General features: G+C 39.5%; 1 protein-coding gene and 1 non-coding gene across 5 annotated transcripts in view; both read left to right on the forward strand.

The window, feature by feature from the left end:
- Positions 1-16,967, forward strand: part of AUH (AU RNA binding methylglutaconyl-CoA hydratase) — a 180,217-nt gene that overhangs the window by 68,800 nt on the left and 94,450 nt on the right. The gene's annotated exons all lie outside the window — the stretch shown is intronic.
- On the forward strand, positions 15,582-15,653 carry TRNAW-CCA (transfer RNA tryptophan (anticodon CCA)). Its single transcript has one exon. It is a non-coding gene; the product is annotated as a tRNA-Trp (tRNA).

The raw sequence follows: 16,967 nt of genomic DNA on the forward strand, positions 1-16,967 counted from the left end.
AGGTCACCTTCAGCCCCAGCCCTGCCCATTAGCTGGTTGATACACCAACTCTAGGACCTCTAGGGCCAAAGACTCTAGGATCTGGCTTTGCCCACCCAGGGACTGGTATTAACCTCAGACCAGCTTTATCAGCTTGTTCATAGGACCTGCCCTGGTGCAAGCCAACACTAGCTCTAAGACACCTTGGACCCCTCAGCAGGCCTACCCAGGATTCAGCCCTACACACCAACAGGACAGCAACAGCTTTGGGACACCCTGGGCCCTGCAGCCAGCTATGTCAAGAACTGGCTCTGCCTACCAGCCGATCAACATTAGATCCAGGAACCCCAGCTCTGCAGTCACCCGCCCCACAACCTGTCTCTGCCCACCAGTGATCCAGTACTAGCCTTGGGACCCCCTAGGGATCCACAGCCAGCCAGCCACCTTGTGACCCAACCCTGCCTAGCATCAACCAGCAGCAGTAAGGACCTGGCAAATAGCTAACTTGGAGCTGGCTATGCCTGCCAGACTGTTCACAGTAGTCAGCTGGCTGTAACAGCAGGACCCATGCAGCCCCCATGAGGGGCATCCCTTGAGCATACAGTTCTGGTGACTATATGTCACTCCAACACACTGTTGGAGTGTGTTGCTAGAACACATAGGATGTCTCCTACTAGAGAGTAGTTCTCCAAGGTTGGGGAATGTAACCAAACTACCAAATACATAGCAATAGAAATGGCAAATTAATCAAAAAGAGGCCACAGTGGTACATGTTCTAAATGAAGGAACAAGATAAAACTCCATAAGGACTAAATGAAGTAGAGATTAAGCAGTTTACCAGATAAGAAGTTCAAGGTAATTGATCCTAAAAATGTTCAAAGAAATCGGGAAAAGATTGGATGTATATAGATTGAGAATATAGAAGTTTTTAACAAAGAGTTCTAAAATATGAAATGACCAAATAGACCTTAAGAATGCAGTAACTGAAAGAAAAAAAAATATGCTAGAAGGAATCAACAGTAGATTAGATCATAGAGAGGAACAAGTTAGCTGGAAAAATGGAGTAATGGAAATCAATGAAATGGAACAGAAAAAGAATAAGAAGTGAGGACAGTTTAAGACACTTGTAGGACACCAAGCATCTGAACATTTGCGTTTTAGGAGTCCCAGAAGGAGAAGAGAGAAAAGGGAATGGAATGTATTTGAAGACATAATAGCTAACAACTTCCCTGACCTGGGAAAGGACCAGGAAGAACAGAGAGCCCCCAACAAGATCACACCCAAAAAAGATCACACTAAGATACACTGTATAATTAAAATGGCAAAAACTAAGGATAAAGAGAGACTATTAAAAGTAGCAAGGAAGAGTAATAGGTTACCTAAAAGGAAACTCCCTTAAGGTTATCAGCTGACTTTTTAGCAGAAACCCTGCAGAGCAGAAGGTTGTGGCTTGATACACTTAAAGTGATGCAAGGGAAAAACCTACAGCCTAATATACTCTACCCACAGGCTTTCATTCAGATTTGATGTAGAGATCAAAACTTTTACAGACAAGAAAAGCTTATAGCACTAGCAAACCAACTTTACACAGAGTAGTGGAGGGGTTTTTCAAAGAGAAAAAGAAAAGGCCAAGTTTTTATCATGATGGATGATGAGATTAAGAAAAAAATAAATCTGGAGAAATAGTGATATATTTGAGAAGGGGAAAAATTGCAACCTAGAATGATTTTCACTGCAGTAATAAACATTTCAGGCATGATACAATTTTAGTAATATTGACAGGTAAAAGAATGTTAGAGAACTCAAGATAATTAAGTTTTAAGAATGTCATCTGATCTGTATTTCAGAATTCCCAGGCCCTTTGCTCAATTCTCTGCAGCCACCATCCAAAGGGCAGTTGTTCAATTATCTGTCAGGGTTCATCCTAGAAAAAAACTGGAAAAAATGAAAGAGGGTTTTGTTCAGTACTTTTTTTTTTTTTTTCCAGGTAGATTAGTGAGGGAAGGGGGTTGCTGATTTAGCATTCTCTGGGATTCTAATATCCCCTCCATCCTGGAGACAGTATTAGTTGATTTTGGAATTTACCTAATAAGATAGCAAATTTTCTTTTTAAAAATAGACCAACTCAGGAGAACTGTATATTCATTGATCCATGAACATTGTTACTCCAGGGAGCCTCCTTAGAGCCTTTTTAAATTTCCATATATGACTCCCTGTCCTCCTCTTAAGTCAGCTCTGATCATCCCTCCTTGAATCTTAGTCAGTTGGATAGTCCACTTACTTATCCCAAGTGTAATAAACACACCTCAAAAAAAATAAATAAAAAGGCCACAACTAGAAATATGAAAATTATGAAAGAAAAAATGCTATTGGTAAAGGCAAATATATAATAAAGGTAGTAAATCAACCACATATAAAAGTAGTATGAAAGTTAAGAAATGAAAGTAGTAAAATCACCTATATCCCCAATAAGTAGTAAAGGGATACATAAAAAATGTAAAATATGATGTCAAAAACAGTGACATATTGGGGCAGGTAGAAATGCAGAGTTGTTAAAATACATTTGAACTTAAGAGATCATCAGCTTAAAATAATTACTTAAAACACACATATTGATATATTTAAACTGCATGGTAACTGCAAACCAAAAATGTAGTAATATAATAGATGCGCACACAAAACAAGAGTACCCCACTCCAGTACTTGTGCCTGGAAAATCCCATGGGCAGAGGAGCCTGGTAGGCTGCAGTGCATGGGGTCGCAAAGAGTCGAACACGACTGAGCGACTTCACTTTCACTTTTCACTTTCCTGCATTGGAGAAGGAAATGGCAACCCACTCCAGTGTTCTTGCCTGGAGAATCCCAGGGACGGGGGAGCCTAGTGGGCTGCTGTCTATGGGGTCGCACAGAGTCGGACACGACTGAAGCGGCTTAGCAGTAGCAGTAGCAGCAAACCAAGAAAGGAATCCAAATGTAACACTTAAGATGATAATACAATCACAAGGGAATAGAGCAAAAGAAGAAGGGAACAAAAAACAACTTCACAAAAAACCCACAGTTTTCAAAATAGCAATAATTCAGTAATTATTATCAGTAATTGGACTTCCCTGATAGCTCAGGTGGTAAAGAATCTGCCTGCAATGCAGGAGATGCTGGTTTGATTCCTGAGTCAGGAAAATCTGCTGGAGAAAGGATAGGCTACTCACTCCAGTATTCTTGGGCTTCTCTTGTGGCTCAGATGGTAAAGAATCTGCCTGCAATATGGCAGACCTGGGTTTGATCCTTGGATTGGGAAGATCCCCAGAGAAGGGAAAGTCTACCTACTCCAGTATTCTGGCCTGGAGAATTCCATGGACTGTGTAGTCCATGGGGTAGCAAAGAGTCAGGACTGAGTGACTTTCACTATTAGTAATCACTTTATATGTAAATTGACTGAAAGCTCTAATCAAAAGATATAGTTGCTGAATGGATACAAACACAGCATGGATACACACACAGACTGAAAGTAAGAGGGTGGGAAAAGTTATTCCATGCAAGTGGAAATGAAAAGAATGTCAGGATAGTTATATCAGACAAAGTAGACTTTTACAACAAAGACTGTCACAGGAGACAAAGAAGGGCATTACATAATGACCGTGGGATCAATCAGTATGCAGGCAGCATAGGCACACCTAAACACATAAAAACAAATATCAACAGACTTAAAGGGAGGAACTGGTAGTAACACAATAATAGGAGGGGATTTTAACACCCCACTTACATCAGTGAACAGATCATCCGGACAGAAAACGAATAAGGAAATATTGGCCTCAGTCGACACATTAGAGCTGTGCTCTGAAGAGCAGAGTACACATTCTTTTTAGGTACATGTGGAACAATCTTCAGGATAGGTCACATGCTGAGCCACAAAACTAGCCCCATTAGAGTTACAAAAATTTGAGATCTTATCAAGCATCTTTTGCAACCACAACACTGTGAGATAGCCATCAGCCACAAACAATAAAATTACTATTTATTTGTATTATTAATCCCTCAAAAAAACCCCCAAAAAACAAAATCCCAAACACATGGAGGCTAAAACCCACCCAAAGTTAGTAAAAGGAAAGAAATTATAAAGATCAGAGCAGAAATAAAGGAGATACTGAAAGGTTGTTGCCGAGCTGTGAAGGATGCCAGGATTCTTGGCCTCCGGAGGAAAAGAATTCAAGCCGGGGCCAGTGACAAGGCTTGATGGCTCAGAGCTTTTGTACTTTAATGAAGTTCTATTAAAGTATAAGAGAGAGAGAAAACTTCTGACATATACTTCAGAAGCCCGCAGAAAGAGTGCCCCCCTGCTAGTCTTTATCCAGATGTTATATAGCTACTAGCAGTCTGCTAATTAGAGAAAGGGAATGTCTCAAAACTCAGAGACTGGCACCAGGCCCCTCACCTACACATGCATTTTGAGATGACATTGGCACAAGGTGAGCTGTCCTGAGCCATAAAGTAATTGACATGAATCTTGAAGAAAGGCAGGTTTCCAAGTAAATATATAGATTCATTAACATAGATTAGGAGAACTATTGTATGAATAAAACACACTGGTTTGTCAAGGTTTTGAGTCTTAGGCTAAACTGACTTGTAGACAGAGTCTAGGGTAGATACATAGTTCATTAACATAGCTTAAGACAAACATTTCCATAAGAAAAACACATTGGTTAGCTCAAGGTTTAAGAAAAGTTAAGTTCTGGTGGAACCAGGTGTCATCATGGCAACACAAAGGGGAAGAAACACTTGTAGTTGGTTTCCTCCTGCTGCTTAAGAGAGAGGTAAAAAATGTCTGACAATTGCAGCCTGTTTCCTCTGTTTGGAGACCCCAGCCTTCCTGCCTGTTACCCTCTCAATACCTGAAAAAGAAAAGATTAATGAAACTAAAAAGCTGGTCCTTTGAAAAGATTAAAAAAAAGATAAACTTTTAGCCAAACTCATCAAGAAAAACAAGAGAGGGGCCAAAAGTAAAATCAGAAATGAGAAGTTATATCTGACACCACAGAAAACACAAAAGATCACCAATAAAATGGACAACCTAAAAGAGATGGAAAAATTCCTAGAAATGTCCAGTCTCCCAACATTGAACCAGGAAGAAGTAGAAACTATCAGCAGATTAGTTACCAGTAATGAAATTGAGTCCATAATAAAATTACTCCCCACAGACTATAGTCCAGGGCTAGATGATTTCACAGGTGAATTCTACCAAACATTTAGAAAAGAGCTAACACCTGTCCTTTGTGAACTGTTCCAAAATATTTGCAAAGGAAGAAATGCTTCCAAACTCCTTCTATGAAGCCAGTATCACCTTGATACCAAAATCAGATAGACACAGCATGTTAAAATCATATGTTTTTCTCAACAGGTTGATAAAAAGAATTAGATGTCAAATCTATCTTAGATAAAGCTCAAGGCAAACTGGAATTAGAAGGAAGCTTTCTTAGCCTGACAATTGTTAGTAAAATGTAAAAGTGATCTCCTAAAATCAGGAAAAAGACAAGAGGCCTGGAGTCACCTCTCTTCAACGTTGTTCTGAAAATCTTGACATTTTCTTTTCCTGATATGGAAAAGCAGGAAATAGAAATAAATTAATGGCTGAAAAAAAAGAAATGCAACACTGTCTTTCTCAAGTGGTTATTGTCTCCATTGAACTAAAAGGATCAACAAATTATTAGAAATAATAGACTTTGCAAGATAGCTGAATATAGGATTCATATCAAAAAATAATCAATTGTCTTTCTTCCTACCATGAATAGACAAAAGATGATGTTCTTCAGTCATAAGTCATGTCCAACTCTTTGTGACCCCAAAGAACTGCAATATGCCAGGCTCCTCTGTCCTCCTCTGTCTCCTGGAGCTTGCTCAAATTCATGTCCATTGAGTTGGTGATGCTATCTAACCATCTCATCCTCTTCCGCCCACTTCACTTTTTACCTTCAGTCTTTTGCAGCCTCAGGGTCTTTTGCAGCCTCAGGGTCTTTTTCATTGAGTCAGCTCTTTGCATCAGGTGCTTAAAGTATTGGAGTTTCAGCTTCAGCAGCAGTCCTTCCAATGAATATTCAGGGTTGATTTCTTTTGGGATTGACTGGTTTGATCTCCTTGCAGTCCAACGGACTCTAAAGAGTCTTCTCCAGCACCACTTTTCAAAAGCATCAATTCTTCTGTGCTCGGCCTTTTTTAGAGTTCAAACGATAAAAGTCAGACAAAACATATCTGTCAAAAAAATATACTATTGACAGTAGGAAAAAAAATGAATCTAAAAATATATTCAAGCTATATGGAAAAATTATGAAACTTTTTGGGAAGGCATTTAAAAAAATTAAATACCGACATACCATCTTCTTGAATAGGAAGATTCAGTATCTAAAAGATGATTCTCACAAATGATCTGATGTACAGATTTAACTTAAAAACACATTAATATTATGAGGAACTTGATGAGCATAGAGAGGCCTCCAAAGAGCCAACATTTTTAAAGAAGGAGAAAATGAGGGTCCTTACGTTATTAGTACTGAAGACCTATTTTAAAGATATGGAAATTAATAATTAATAATATAATATTATTGGCTTTGGGATAGACAGTTGACCAGTGGAGTGGAATATAGGACCCAAAACAGAGAGGTCATTGAGATCACTGGAAGATGGCAGACTTCATTGCATTTATGAAGTAAAACAAACTTGCATGATCTTGACAGAGTTAAAAATTTCTTAAACATAGAATACAAAGCAAAAGGAAAGGTTGGTAAGTCCTATGAAATTAAACTTAAGAACATTTGTTCATTAAAAGATGTTGTAAAGAAAGTAGAAAGATAAAACACAAACTGGGAGAGAAGACTTGAAACACCGCCAAAGGATTTGTGTGTATGAAAAGACTCTGATGCTGGGAGGGATTGGGGGCAGGAGGAGAAGGGGACAACAGAGGATGAGATGGCTGGATGGCATCACTGACTCGATGGATGTGAGTCTGAGTGAACTCCGGGAGTTGGTGATGGACAGGGAGGCCTGGCGTGCTGCGATTCATGGGGTCGCAAAGAGTCGGACACGACTGAGTGACTGAACTGAACTGAACTGATGATATACATGCATACGTGGGTCAATGCATGCATACATACATGCAGCTGGGAAATCAGTAAGACAGAATTTTTCTATACAAGAGGAAAGAGAAATGGGGAGTAAGCATATGGAAAGATGATCAATCTCATATGTAGTCACAGAAATGCAAATTAATACCACAGTAGCATGCTGTTTTATGTTTATCAGATTGGCCAAAATTCTTATCCTGACATTATCAAAGATAGCAGGGAACTTGATCACCACAAAGTTTTATACACTTCCAATGAGAGTATAAATTGGTGTAATAGTTAGGAAAAGTTTGTTGTTGTCTTAGAGTTGGGCATCCACATTTTAAAAGACTGAATAGTTCATATTTTTATAGGGTATTTACCTAGAAGGGTGTCTTTAGGACTATTTTTACTAGACTTGTAGTAACAAATATATTTACAATTTGGTCCATTAAACACATAGAGGTGGATGAGTATCAAAGGTTCATGAAATAATTACCTTTCTTTGTACATTGCATTTGATACTATCCTATTTCATTTTTAAGACTTCTGATTTTGGCTTTTTAAGTGAATGAGTTGCTACTTGGAGTTTGAAACTACGCTTATCTGTAGGCATTTTGCACATGTGTGTTCTGGGGAGACTTATAAGAAAAAGACTATAGTAGCGATATAGTTCATAATAACAAGCTGAAAACAACCAAATTTCAATAACAGGGGAATGGATAGATGTTTTGGTGTATTTGTACAGTTGCATGTGGACAGCATTGCAAACAAATAACTTGAATAAACTTAAATACAAAACAGAAATCTTTAAAATATTGAATTAAAACAACATAATTTTTTATAAAACTAAAAGATGCAAAAGAGCATATGGTTTAGAGATGTGTATAAATGTAATGAAATCACATACACATATGTATACAGGGAAAAATGGTAAAATGGTAAACAGACTTTGGAGATTACCTTTGGGTTTGAGAAGGCAGGTGAAAGAATGGGGGCAGATAGGTTATTAGTACTGACCTGTTTCTTGGTTTGGTGATTTTAAGGTAGTTTGTTATTATCATGCTTCATTATATATACATGCTACGTATATTCTCTATATTTGCCAAATTAGATCAATGTTTTTAGTAGCTTCATAGAGCTTGAGTTCTGCAAACATTTCTTATGTGATTTCTTGAACAATTTTCTGCATTTTTGCGATATTCCTTTTTCTTATTTTCAAGAGAAGCCAGAATTCCAGATTTTTAGAAAGTATCTCCAGTTTGAGGGCTTCCCCAGTAGCGCTAGTGGTAAATAACCCACTTGCCAATGCAGGAGAAATGAGAGGTGCAGGTTCGATCCCTGTGTCGGAAAGATCCTGTAGAGGGAGGGCATAGCAATCCACTCTAGTATTCCTACCTGGAGAATCCGCATGGGCAGAGGAGCCTGACAGGCTTTGCTCCTTAGGGTTGCAAAGAATCAGACACAACTGAAGCAACTTAACATGTACCTACTCCAGTTTGAAGGTTTTTATTGAGAAGATACCCGTTGGATGTCAAACAAAATTGGTTTATGGACCAGATTTGCACATAGGCCACCAGTGTTCTTCTTGGTCCTCATCCTAACGTTTTCCTCCCATAATTCATTTTCTGTGGAGAAGGATTTCCTGGGGCTGTTTTTCCCATGGGAAGAAATGGCTTGTCTGGTGGATGTTAATGGATGATGGTGGAGGAGGATTCAGCATGGTAATATCTCCCTTTTTTTTTTTTAATACAATTGATTTCTAAAAATCATTTATTTATTTGGCTGCATTGGGTCTTTGTTTTGGCATGCAGCATCTTCATTGTGTCACACGGGACCTTTTCCTGTGGCTCACTGACTCTCCAGTTGCGGCTCACAGGCTCCTTAGTTGTGGCACGCTGGCTCCAGCCCAGAGCTGGCAGACTTCTCTAGTTGTAGCACCCAAGCTCTCTGGTTGTGGTGCATGAGCTTTGGAGCACATGGGCTCAGTAGTTGCAGCATGTGGGATCTTAGTTCCCCAACCAGGATTTGAACTTGCATCCCCTGCATTGCAAGGTAGATTCTGAACCACTGGACCACCAGGGGAGTCCCAAGCATTGTACTCTTGGGACTGTTTCATATACACGTGTTCTGGCACCTGTTCATATTGTTACCCAAAATGCAAGTCCCTATGCCTGATGCACAGTGAGGTCAAACAATACTAAAACATTGGAGTTTGGAACAGGGAAAGGTTTATTACAGGGCCATGCATAGCTTATGCCCTAAGAACCCCAAAGTTACTGAAAGCTTTCTGCAAAGCCATTTTTAATAGGAAAGGTGGGGGAGGGGCATGGTTAGTTGTTGCATACTACTTGGAGTCAAAGGTTTTGTTTTTGAAGTCAAGTCATGGCCAGGTAACTATATTCCTGTAAAATGAGTGTTATTCTCTGTTCTGACAAGAAAGGGGAAGGTCCTCAACTCTGCCCAGCTGCCATCACTGAAGGAGCCATGTGTCCAACCCAACTGGCCCTCAGACTGTCCATACTAGGTGGGGATCAGGTCCTACAGACTGCAACCCAGACAGACTGCCACTCCTATTAGATTACAGAGACAGGAATGGGGGAGAGGGTCACTGTTCTCTCAAGGCCTGGGCCAAGGCTATTGGGTGGTCTTGGTGAGGAATCTGATGCCCTTTCAGGACACATACCCCAGCTTGTTGTCTGGGCCCACCAGATTACCTGCTCGCCCAAGCCAGGTGAGCTGGAGGGCCTCTGGGAGAAGGGTGGGATCCCCCTCTTTCTGTAACAGGGCAGGATGAGCACAGGCCTTAGCAGGTAGCCATTGCTGTGCCTCATTAGTCCACATCCTGTTCCTAGGCAACAGGTCTTGCTCGGCCATTGGTCGGTGCCTCAGCGGACCCTGCCCACAAGCAGCCAACTTTCAGTGAGCGACTGTTAGGGAAGAGATTGAGCTAAGGGTTGGTTGGTGGTGTGGTGGTCATCAGGTGGAGAGTGAGGTAAGAGGCAGATTCAGGCCTTCTCCTGGAGGCCCTCCAGCTCATCCAGCCTTGGGCCTGCGGGTAAGCTGGAGGGCCCAGGCCCTCCATGGGCCACCCATTTCTTTGTGTGAATCTGTAATAAACCTTTCTCTATTCCAAACTCAAACGTTTTAGTATTGATGGGCCTCACTGTGCATCAGCCACACAGACTTGCAACATTTCCTCACTCTTTACCTTATGACTACCATGCAACCGACCCTTGGCTGAATTTCACTCACTGTCACTCCTTAACAGTTGGTTGCTTGTGGGCAGGGCCCACTACTGCGCTGTCCAATGGCTCAACAGGACCACAAACAGTCACTCATTGACAGTTGGTTGCCCGTGGGTGGGGCCCACTGTGATGCCCGCCAGTAGCTGAGCAGTACTAATGGTTGCTCATTGATAATTGGTTACTTGTGGGTGGGGCCCACTGATGTGCTGACCAATGGCTGAACAGGACCCCTTCCCTGGTAACAGGATGTGGAGTTATTATGCACACCAATGGCTAAAGGTTACCACTCACTGTGCTCTGTTACAGTGTGGACTCAGGGATTGTTGAAGTTTTAGGAATTTTGTGAGCTGGTTTTTAACAACCGTGTATATCTTGAAATTGGTCATTATAGCAGTATCAGTAATAGTATAGATTAGAATATACCCTACTTGTTTGATACTGCTTTCCCCTTTTGCCCCATTGTACTTTCATTTTCCACAACTAGAGTATCTTTGTGGTCTAAACGATGACTGTTGTGCTCTGCTTGTTTTTAATGAAAGAGAATCTATAAGAAACCAAAATGTACTAGATTCATTTGAAAGCTGTTCTATTAAAGTAGAGATCAGAAAGAAGATTTATATTTTGAGTCACTAAATTCCTTACGTTACTGTTCCTAACTTCTTAGAAAGCCTCTTTTTAAAAACTCCAAAATTGTGAACAAAATTTAGGTCTTTTTCTCTTTTCAAAGAGGGAAAAAATACAACTTTACCGCTCCCTTTGAGACGTTTTATTCGAAAGAATTTTTCAGATTTCTAAAAGGTTAGTCATTATTACAAGTCCCCACTGCTCACTTTGGGTGTGGGATATGTAGGTTGAAAGCAGTTAACTATTATTAGGCATCAGCAGGTCAGCATGGATGCACAAACATATGATGATCTCAATCTAATAACTGCTTTTATTCCTGAACTTACCTCCCCCCCACCCCACCCCCCTCCTCCAGCTCCATGATGTGGCTGCCTTACTACTGGGCCCTCCATTGTGCAGATTAGCCACATATCAGTAGAATGTACAGTTGGAGAGCAGAGGTGTTTAGCTACTTATGACTAGTCTTTGTCTAATTAGATGGCACTTCATGAAGAGCTAGAAAACATTTTTACAGTTCTCTTTGAAGTAAAAACCGAGGGTGCAGGCCCAGTTGTCTTAACGTTGAGACCTGAAGGAATTTCTATCTAATGATAAAGAAATATTTAAAATAGGTTTTCACCAGAATTTTAAATAGTAAAATCTTGTGTGATGTGTTTTTGTAAATGCTCTTCCAGACTAATACTTTAAAATGCTAGTCTTTTCTAGTTTCCTTTGCCTTTTTTTTTCCTGATGAAGTAAAATTGCAAAAGCTTTAATTTAGCTTTGTAAATACAGGGCTGAATTTGCATTGAAATACAGGTAATTATGTTAAGAGGATAGGTCACAAAATTCATCTATTTAACAAACATCTTTTTTCTTAAAATTTTGTAAGGAAATAATTTAATTTTGAAAGTTTTCAAATTCTGATTAGCATTTCTTCATGTGATTGAAAAATCTCCTGTTCTTATACATTTTTCTGTTAGAAAAACCTGTCTCTTTGGGTCAAATATTTATCTCTCTTCTCCTTGAATGATTTCAATAAAGTTTGAATACCAGATTTCTGGTATTATTATATGGGCATTTTTTTTGGGAAATAGTTAATTTTCTATGAGAACACTGTTCTTCAAGCAAAACCAAATTTAAGACTCATAACATATTAGCATATTCCCTTAATAATCACATTGTTGATTTTTTTCTAGAAACATCTGAAAACCTACATTATGTATTATATTTATCTCTGAGCTGAAAGGAGACCCTGACTTGCCTTTCCCCCTGCATTCATGGCCTCTGATGCTAGTTATACTCTCAGAAGATGTCCTGTAGACTCAAATAGACAGGGCCTCCACTTGCAGCTCATTTATTTTCTCTTAAAACAGCAAAACTCTAATCGTTTGCTTTAATTATATTTTTAGGAACATTCAAACGATTATTATCTTCTTTGTCATACCTGGCTCATTTCCTGGTACTAAACTTAAAATAGAACCTGATCCTGTTGGTTGCATAACACATTGAGTCATCATTTCTTCCTATTGCTATTGGGAATAGACACTGCTCATGGCAGTTCCCGTTTCACTCAGTCGCACTCTGCAACTGCCGATTTGATATTTCTCAATGCTTTGAAACTGATAATCTGCTTTTCAGATGTGCGTTTTATTGAATTTTCTCTAAGATTATTAAGTGCTCCCAAGTAGAATAACTACTGTTTGTAAAAACAAGCATATTAGCTAACTATGAAACTAGCGTGTACTTTGAGATGACTCATGTTTTCCTGAAAAAAGTTTACAAGAAAAACATCTTTCAGGGAAAATTTAGGGTTATGTAAAACTTCAGGACTATAAGATGATTGAAATTTAATTAGTCATTGAATACTAATTAAGTTTTTCTGCTTAATTCTTTAGTAGGAAAAATTTTATAGTCCGCTTTATAGAATGCTAATTTTTAAAAAAATATTTTTGGCTATGTTGGGTCTTAGTTGTGACCCATGGCATCTTCATTGTGGCATCTTTTGTTGTGGTGGGCATGTTTGATTGATCCACAGCAGCTGGGGATCCTAGTTCCCCAACCAAGGCTTGAACCTGTGTCCTCTACGTTGGAAGATAGATTCTTAACCACTGGGCTGCCAGGGAAATCTGTACAGAATGCTAATTTATATTAATATTCAAAAGTACCAAGTAGTTTGCCTATTTAATAATGTGATAGTATTTATTACTACTCTTATTTTCTGTGTTCTTTTTTTATGTTAAGGACTCCACATTTCTTGTCATTTTTATTTTATTTTTTTAATAGAAGTTGTAATGTTAAACACATAATGTTAAAAACTTTTAACTGAGTAAATATCTTAAATTCTTCTCACATTTAAAAATAATTTTCATTACTTCTAAAAAGTTAAAGTGTATAACAGAAAAGTGTTACATTCTCTACCTTCAGAATTAAGAAAACCTTTAGCATGAGCTGATTCATTTTAAACCCTTCCTTCCAGTGAGTGCTCTCATCTCTCAGATCACCAAGTTTCCATTTGTTAATTTCTTTCTCTTTTCCTGCCACTGCATTGTATAAACTGCACCCTCATACTTCACCTCCTGTGGAACTTGAAACCTGTCTGTTGAACATATCCCTTTCCCCATCATCTTATTTTAACAAAGTGGTATTTGTCAGTTTTCATTCCAGTCCCTAAAAAGGGCAGTGCCAACGAATGTTCAAACTACCTTATAACTGTGCTCATTTCACGTGCTAAAGAGGTGATTCTCAAAATCCTTCAAGCTAGGCTTCAGCAGTTCGGGAACCAAGAACTTCCAGATGTACAAGCTGGGTTTTGAAGAGACAAGAGAACCAGAGGTCAGATTGCCAATACTCATTGCATCATGGAGAAAGCAAGGGAGTTTCAGAAAAATATCTACTTCTGCTTCATGGACTACACGAAAATCTTTGACTATATGGATCGCAACAAACTGTGGAAAACTCTTACTAAAGAGATGGGAGTACCAGACCACCTTACCTGTTTCCTGAAAAACCTATATGTGGGTCAAGAAGCAACAGTTAGAATCCTACATGGAACAACAGACTGGTTCAAAATTGTGAAAGGAGTACAAGAAGACTGTATATTGTTACCCTGCTTATCTAATTTCTCTGCAGAATAAATCATGCAAAGTGCAGGGCTGGATGAATCACAAGCTGGAATCAAGATTGCTGGGACAAATATCAACAACCTCACATATGCAGAGGATACCACTCTAATGACAAAGTGAAGAGGAACTAAAGAGCCTCATGATAAAGGTGAAAGAGGAGGGTAAACAAGCTGACTTAAAATGCAACATTCAAGAAACTGCAAAGAGATCAAACCAGTCAATCCTAAAGGAAATCAACCCTGAAAATTCTTTGGAAGGACTCATGCCAAAGCTAAAGGTCCAATACTTTGGCCATCTGATGCAAAGAGCAGGTTCATTAGAAAGGATGCTGATGCTGGGAAAGATTGAAGGCAAAAGGAGAAGGGGGTGGCAAAGGATGAGATTGTTAGATAGCGTTGTCGACTCAGTGGACATGAATTTGAGCAAACTCTGGCAGAGAGTGGAAGACAGAAGTCTGGTGTACTGCAGTTCATGGCATTGCAAAGAGTCAGACAAGACTTAGCAATTGAACAACAGCAAACTATTTGTTTATCGACTTCTCACAGTGAAGGGAAAGGGCATATTCATTAATTGCATTTTCATTTTTATTTTTCTTCTTTTAATGACATTTTATACTTACCAAAAAATGATACTTTTTAACTTTCTATTAGCTAAGTGTGATTTTTAAGTGTAATATTTATTTGAGAATATTAACTAATAAAAATGTAGAACAAAGTCTTGTCAACTCTTTTTGAGACAATCATTGCCTTTGTGTTTCAGTGTTAAGAACATGATAGATGACCAAGAATTGTCCTTTTCTTGTATTCTCTCCATTATGCTTTAGGGATTATGAGGTTATCAAGTATTTCTTTTGTAATTTATAGTCAATTTATTCCTTTTACACTTCTATTTAGTCTACATTTTCAATGCCCAGTTTGATGTGAAGAAAAATTCCTTTCCATATGCATCACATCAGTTTGTTCCTATTTTTAAAAATCTAAGGAAATTGAAATAATCCCTATTTACCATGAGTTGAAATTTTCAGAAACTGAAACTTGGTAGTACACATATTTCAAGCCTGGGTTTGATTTTGTATGTTTGTGTGTGTTTTAGTCTCTTAGGTCCTCTCCGACTCCTTGCAACCCCATGGACGTAGCCCACCAGGCTCCTCTGTCCATAGGATTTCCCAGGCAAGAATACTGGAGTGGGTTGCCATTTCTTTCTCCAGGGGATCTTCCTACCCAGGGATTGAACCCGCATCTTCAGCATTGGCAGGCAGATTCTTTACCACTAAGTCACAGGAGAAGCCAGGTTTGATTTTTTGAAAGCCCTTTAAACTCACTTCTGTTAATTCATTTTCTGATGAGTCAGCTTCCAGCCGATTTACTGAGTCCTGAAGGCAGTTACTGTTGACCAGCGTTTTCCACAGTTAGGAGAAAATACTCCCCCTATTCCTATTGCTCTCTCCAGCGTAGGCTCTGCAGTTGTTTTTTTTTTTTTTTTTTTCTGTAGCTCTATAGGGCTGCATATATTCATATTGTTCCATTTAAGTACAGGCTTCCCTGGTGGCTCAGAGGTTAAAGCGTCTGCCTCCAATGCGGGAGGCCCGGGTTCGATCCCTGGGTTGGGAAGATCCCCTGGAGAAGGAAATGGCAACCCACTCCAGTATTCTTGCCTGGAGAATCCCATGGACAGAGGAGCCTGGTAGGCCACAGTCCATGGGGTTGCAAAGAGTCGGACACGACTGAGCGACTTCACTTTCACTTACACTTTCATAGGGCTGCATATATTCATATTGTTCAAGTATAAAATGAAAGAAGTTAATAAAAGTAGAGACAATATAGGACAATAGAGAAAAATAGAGACAATATCAGGATTAATGGAGATAGAAGAGGCAATGAAAAATCTTGAAGTTTGTTGCAGAGTGGTAAGAAGGATATTATTGACCAGCTTTATGTGATGTTAATCTTTTTTTCTGAATGGGCGATAAGGTGGTGTGAATGCTCTGTTGGAAAAGCATGTATAAAGTGCCAAGGAAGCATAAAGATAATTACCTCTAAAGATAATTGGGGGCTAGCTAGGCATTCTAGGCAGGGGGGGCTTGTACACAGGTTTGGATGTAAATGATTTCTGAAGGTGTCTTAAGTAGTTCGGGCCTGGAACACGGAGTATGTGTGTGAAGTTGGAGAAGAGGTTGGGTAGGTGGGCAGCCATTTCCTGTGCCATGCTGAATTTTTCACTGTTTTTATCTTGAATGTGGAATAAATCATTGTAGTGTTTTAAATAGAGGAGTATCATGAATGTGTTTGCATTTTAGAAAATTATCCTGCAAGAAAATATAGAAGGTATAATGGTAGGGACACACTGAGGATCACAACGTTGTTCAGTTACCCAGTCATGTCCGACTCTGTGACCCCGTGGACTGCAGTGCGCTAGGCCTCCCTGTCATTCACCATCTCCTGGAGTTTGCGCAGACTCATGTCTGTTGAGTCAATGATGCTATCCAACCATCTCATCCTCTGTCCCCTTCTCTTCCTGCGCTCAATCTTTCCCAGCATCAGGGTCTTTTCCAGTGAGTCAGCTCTTTGAGTTAGGTGGCCAGAGAATTGGAGCTTCAGCTTCAGCATCAGTACTTCCAATGAATATTCAGGATTGATTTTCTTTAAGATTGACTGGTTCGATCCTTCACTGTGAAGGTGAAAGAAGTCAGTTGGAGGTCTCCTGCTTGCGAGAAATGAGGGGGCCCATAACTCTGACTGTAGCAGAGGGAGGGGGATTTGCCAGTTTGTGAGCTGTTAGATGGGACTTAGAAAACAATTAGATGTAAGATCCCTGGAAAAGAGGACATTTGAGATGACTTTTGGGTGTCTGTTTTGAGTAACTTGGTGAGTGGAGATGCTAACCAAATGTGAAATAGAATCTCGAAGGATTGACAGGAAGTTGAT

Source organism: Bubalus kerabau, chromosome 4, assembly GCF_029407905.1.
Source record: "Bubalus kerabau isolate K-KA32 ecotype Philippines breed swamp buffalo chromosome 4, PCC_UOA_SB_1v2, whole genome shotgun sequence".
In the NCBI taxonomy this organism is placed as follows: Eukaryota; Metazoa; Chordata; class Mammalia; order Artiodactyla; family Bovidae; genus Bubalus; species Bubalus kerabau.